Below are 5,722 nucleotides of genomic sequence, written 5' to 3' on the forward strand. Positions count from 1 at the left end.
AATAGCATTTTGACCTTTTTTCGCATTCAGATTTTTTCGCATTTAATAAGATCTTTTAATCAACAACATTAAGAACGAAAACAAATGGAAAACTTTTTGGAACAACAATTAAAAAAAAAACTTTCAATGCCTTGGTTCTATAAGTGTGCACACCCTTTATAAAGGGAGTTGTAACCTGCCTTTTAGAAATTCTATCTCTAAACACCTTATGCAGCCTCCTGAGAGACTAACAAATATTGTTTTGAGAAATTGGCTCACACACCGGAAGGCACTAACGTTTCTCTTCGTTAGAGTATGTGAATAACTGTTTAACCCAAGATGTTTGTAATTGTGATTTTGTTAAAATTCAATAAATCGTCTATCAGCAGCAAGAAATTACTATGAAAGTAAGATTTTTTTATATCATAAACTGTAAGACATGAAGAGAGTTTACAGGTCGTATCCTTCGCTTTGTCTTTTAAATTAAGCGTTCAGGATTCAAACCTGTGTTCGGACTGTTGTGTTTCTTGAATTTCTTATAATCATCAAATGTCATTGTTTAGTCCATCAGTTTTTTTCTCAGTTGTACAATGGAATTCGCGCAGCTTTCAGCTCAGTGCGGAGTCCAGAGGGAGGACTCGCTCGCTGAATGATCTCTCAAGAAATCCTGGGTGAGATTTAAAAGGTGTCTTCTTCAACAGCCACGACACGTCTGAAGACCTCTGGATTTCCTGAATATAACATAAAATTACTTCTAATCATTTGGTAGTTAACAGAGCTAAATGCTTTAGAGGTACATTTAAAACAGCAGAGCAACACCATAGCACTTCGAGTGTGCCTGAATTTAATTGTGTAAATCTGGCTCTCTATGAACACGAGCAAAGAGTTCACATTCAACAGAAGATTGCGATGTGAGCACAGTAATATAAAGCACCTAAAGATACCGGGATCTCATACATGCAAAGCATGCCTTCTATCACTGAGCTAAATCCCCAACAGACCTATCAATGGAACTGACTTAGAGATGTGCTGATGCTCTCTGAACACAATCCACCACTCACGAAGAATGCCTACAGTTTCCCGCTTTCGCGTTTCCTTTACTACAGAGTAAATTCATAGGAATGAAGAAATAAGGAAGGAAAAATAATCGCATCGAAACTTCCAGAGACTGGGTAAAAATGAATCAGTTATTTTTATATCCAGTCACACGGGCGACGATGATTGATTTATCGACGGGGGAGTGCTTTTTTACCTCCTCACTCGACTGCCTTGATTAAACTACGCATAGAACAACAGCAGTACTGATGATTTTCATGGACCGACTTGTTTTGTACAACTCGAGTGATAAAGCCCTGTCTGCAAATATTGTAGAAGAACGAAAAAGGGCGAAACAACGCTCCAACCACAGGAATGGTAACAGGAAGGATCATGTTATTTAATATGTCCTTTGGAGATGCCTTGTCAACGCACACAGGCGTTAGAGCTGGACAAATAATTGATAGTGGTGTTTGTAAACAATCATGGAACATTATTTCTAAACCAGGAAGAAAGGAGCAGACTTAAACTTTAAGAGACAGAAACGACACCTTATCACAGCTAACATTAATTAAAATGACATCACAATAAAAGAGCGGAGCCTTGAGTGAATCAAATTAGTTTTCATTGGACGTCTGTCTCTTCATAACTTTGTAGGTGAGAGGGAGGATTGCGGAAATGTGCCGGTGTTTCTCAGAAGTGCGTTGGTGCTATAGGTGCCTTCTAAATAATTGAGCCGGGTTTGAATCCCGGTAAGTGCATCCCCAAATCTTTTCAAGAAAATCTGTGATCCGGTAACATATCTTTTGAAACTAGCATTCAAGGTAGGATACGTGTTCTTAAACACCAAAACACTCAATAAGGAAAAAGCAGATCTCTGTACACAAGACGGCAGTGCGATCTTAGAATTCCTGTGTTGTTGACGGATTCAGACTCCTTCTCAGAGGTCTTTGCTAGCCAAATAACTTTGCAGCTGAGGAAGAGCACCACGGAAAATACCAAACACAACCAGCGAGCGTGCTCTTAATGCAAGGAGCTGTTTTTTTTTTCTCGCAATAATCATTATTAACCAAAAACAGCAGCACAGGTAGGTCGCATTTGTGATTATGTCACTTCTGTGCTTCAGGAGGTCAATAAAAGACTCTGAAAGTAGTAAAGCAAAACTGAACTCAAAATCATATTAGGAATTCTGAGCGATATATCCATACAGGTAATCCAATAAGAATGTTGAAATATTTGAATATCATCTCTCTATATATTTCGCTGATTTTTACCCGGAGTAAAACTATTGGATTGAAGGAATGCTAACCGCTGGGTTAAAATGTATAGTTGTTATTTGGAGAAATCTGTAAACTCGTGATCTTATATGTTTTAAAAGACAGCACAGGAAAAAACGACAGTGCTGATTATTTTCCGGAGACGGAGCACTGATGACCTATCCGAGCTGATTGACAAAGCCCACCCAGTGGATACTCTAGTAGAACGTCAAAGAACATTCACCATTGTATCCAAAGAAACCACAGGAGCAACATCAGGAAGCACAATCAATTCCCCTTTTAAATCTTTCCTGTAAGGTATGCTATGTGAATTCATGAAGTTAATCCTCTGATCTCTTTTGACCACGAACAAAGTATTTCTGATGGAGCACTATGTTCGAAGATTTAATAAGCTTTACCCCTACCAATGATTCGGCGTGAAGAATTAAAAGTTTCACAGACAAAAGCAGCTCACCACCACAGCCAATATTAAATGTACTTGCCGGTACACTATCATGTGCACTGCCTCAAAAGTGATCTCGGCAGATGTTGTTCCCTACATAAAGCTGAACATGCCAAAGAGAATTTATGTTGAGAAAACAAAATATTTTTTCTGCCTTGATGTTAAGCCTGTATTTTAGAAAGTCTATCTCTAAACACCTCCCGCAGCCTAACAAAAAGCGCTTTTACTGATCGTATTGCAGGTCTGAAAACACTAACATTTGGCAGCGGTGGGATTCGAACCCACGCCCCCAGAGAGACTGGAGCCTAAATCCAGCGCCTTAGACCGCTCGGCCACGCTACCTCCCTCCATGCCCCTCTTCCTCACATTGCTGGCTTGGTAAATGCCGGGGGCTTCGGCTCTTGTCGTCGGATCTAATGATATCATGACATGTGGAAGTGACTGCACCTTTATCTTCCGAGATGCTTTCAATACCACAAACACTACTTTCACCGGCACAAACAGCAATAATGAAGGAGGTGGGATTCATCCTTTGTGCTGTTTGTAGGGGCGCAACTCTACGGTGATCTACTGACTTAAAAAGCAAAATTCAAAATCCTCTGCTACTACTGTTGCTTTTTTCATAGTTTCTTCAGATCCTTCATTTGAACGTCGATTTTGAAGGATATTGATGATAATACCACATAAATTGTGGTTTTCTTGTGCTCGCCAATTTTATTCAAATACCAGCCTTTTTTACAGTTCCTTGCGTGTTTCACAAGGTATAATATCCCCCTCGCATCCTCAGCTAACATATTTTAAAATTACAATAGATTATACAGCATGCATGTTTACATTTATATTAAAATTAAAGTAAATATACCAGAACACATACAGTGCTAACCCAATAATTATTGTCAGGTTCTCCAACAAATCTGCGTTGTTATTTTAACATGTTTCAGCTGAGGGTGCAACAGGAGTATAAATTAATTTTCCCGCCAGCCATTCAAAGACCAAATTCCATGAGTGAACATTATTTTCTCAGACGTTGCCGGCATTGGACTTTGCCGGTGGTATTGAATTATGTCCACAACTATTGTAGTAGTTCCTTCTTGAAGTTCGACACGTGCAAAGCACTCGTAATATCATAGGTGTTAAAGTTCGCTGAGTCTATTCGAGTCGTGGTGTGTATCTCTGCCTATCATTGGGAGACGGGTAGCTTTTTTACACTCAGATTCCAATCTTCAATGCTTTGTGTGAGAGCTTACATAACTTTCATTTTCTCACATTTTCTGACGACTGTTCCAAAGGGGCACCCTGTCAATTCTGAATACTTTTAAAAAATCTGCCTGCATGTTTGATTATTGTCACTTCATTTCGAAAAAGTTCAATATTGATCATAACTAAAGAAAATAATGATCACGAACAAAAAAGGGATAAAGATGCCAGTCGATCTTGAATCACTGCTGGGTGACACGGGCTTCTGTTCTGATATTATTGTACGAGAAACAGGAGGAATCGCCAATCTCCTATAGAACATGAGTTGAATCAGGAGTGAGACATTTCGTATACTCGTGCATATGTCAACGCCTGACCTACATCGTAAAACTAACATTAAGTTGTCAGAGACATTCATTTATATACAAACAAGAGACAGACCAAGTAATAATTCTACATTAGTTCAGGTGGGTAAACCTGAACTAACTAACAAACCTATTAATAATTCTACATTAACGTGTCCTACACTGATCAGACTAATTGACATGGTCTGATTCAGAGCCTGTGCAGTTCGTGCTAATTACAACAACGACAGTTCTGAACCCTCATCACCGAACTGAGCACAAGTTCAGCTGTTCTCCAGTTTTGTTAGGCATGGTTTTTCATTGCAGTTCAGAGCTGGAGCTGATCTCCAGACAGTACAGTGTTTTGGGTAAGTTGTCGAAATTCGCATGAGGCTGCAGACAACTTACCCAAAGTGTTTTCTATAGCTTTCAGGTGCAGTTCATTTATATAAAAGAATGTAAGTGGTATAAACGCAACAAGCCAGACGGCAGTCGAACCTATAATTTTCTGACGCGAGGCCTGACGCGCTAGTCATTACGCCACTGACCGTGCTACTGTAGTGTTAAAAAAACACGTTTTCTACATTTATATCTATTTAAAAATCACTCTAAAAAGACAAAGGGTTTGTGTGTCGCGCTAAAATTCCGCTTCATTTCGAATGCAAATAAAAACCGTTTTGTTCCAAGAAATCATAAATTTGTCACATCCTTCATACTATACTTCTCTCTTGTATTAGTAAAGCATTTTGATTTAAACTGAACAATATATGAAAGGTTTCATCTATACACTTACACATAATAAGTATACGAATAAATACTCGGAAGAAGCCGCAGCTCAGGTATTAGAGAGATTTAAATCGGATCGGAGGATTTAGAGTCCAGACTGCAAAAAGACAGCTGACACAAGTCTTTTATAGAACCGTTTTGATTTTCTCTCCTTTGTCCCCGTGGCGTCATTGTTCTGCTCGCAGCCGAGCCCGACACACGTCTAGTTTTTGTCGCTGGGCGCACACCCTGCGGTCCATGTGGGTCCTAATACACCAGTACAATGACGGAACACTAAACTGTAAACAGGTGCCGTCCTTCGGCTGAGACGTAAAACCGAGGTCCTGACTCTCTGTGCTCATTCAGGAGAATGGTGGTGGTGGAGGGGAGTCCCCATTACCTGTAAAGCGCATTGAGTGGAGTATCCAGAACAGCGCTATATACGTGTAAGCAATAATGATTATTATTATTATAATGTAAAATGCAATAAAAAATAAAAAAAAATATCAAACTTTGATTCAAAATAGATTAATGTAAAAACTGATAAAGCTAATGCTTTTTTCAGGGCTATATCCACTTTTGTTTTAAAAAGCGAAGTCTGTCGCGATTGTGAAAGTTAGAGAATGTGTACCAGCGGGTGCCTTCATATCGCGAGCGTCAGTCTCGCCCGTAGCTGCGAGAAG

General features: G+C 39.4%; 1 non-coding gene across 1 annotated transcript; it reads right to left on the minus strand.

Annotated features, from left to right (window-relative positions):
- Positions 1 to 2,993: 2,993 nt before the first annotated feature.
- On the minus strand, positions 2,994 to 3,075 carry trnal-uag (transfer RNA leucine (anticodon UAG)). Its single transcript has one exon. It is a non-coding gene; the product is annotated as a tRNA-Leu (tRNA).
- Between the last annotated feature and the right edge of the window lie 2,647 nt (positions 3,076 to 5,722).

The sequence above is a fragment of the Atractosteus spatula genome (assembly GCF_055471065.1).
Source record: "Atractosteus spatula isolate fAtrSpa1 chromosome 10 unlocalized genomic scaffold, fAtrSpa1.hap1 SUPER_10_unloc_5, whole genome shotgun sequence".
Classification (NCBI taxonomy): domain Eukaryota; kingdom Metazoa; phylum Chordata; class Actinopteri; order Semionotiformes; family Lepisosteidae; genus Atractosteus; species Atractosteus spatula.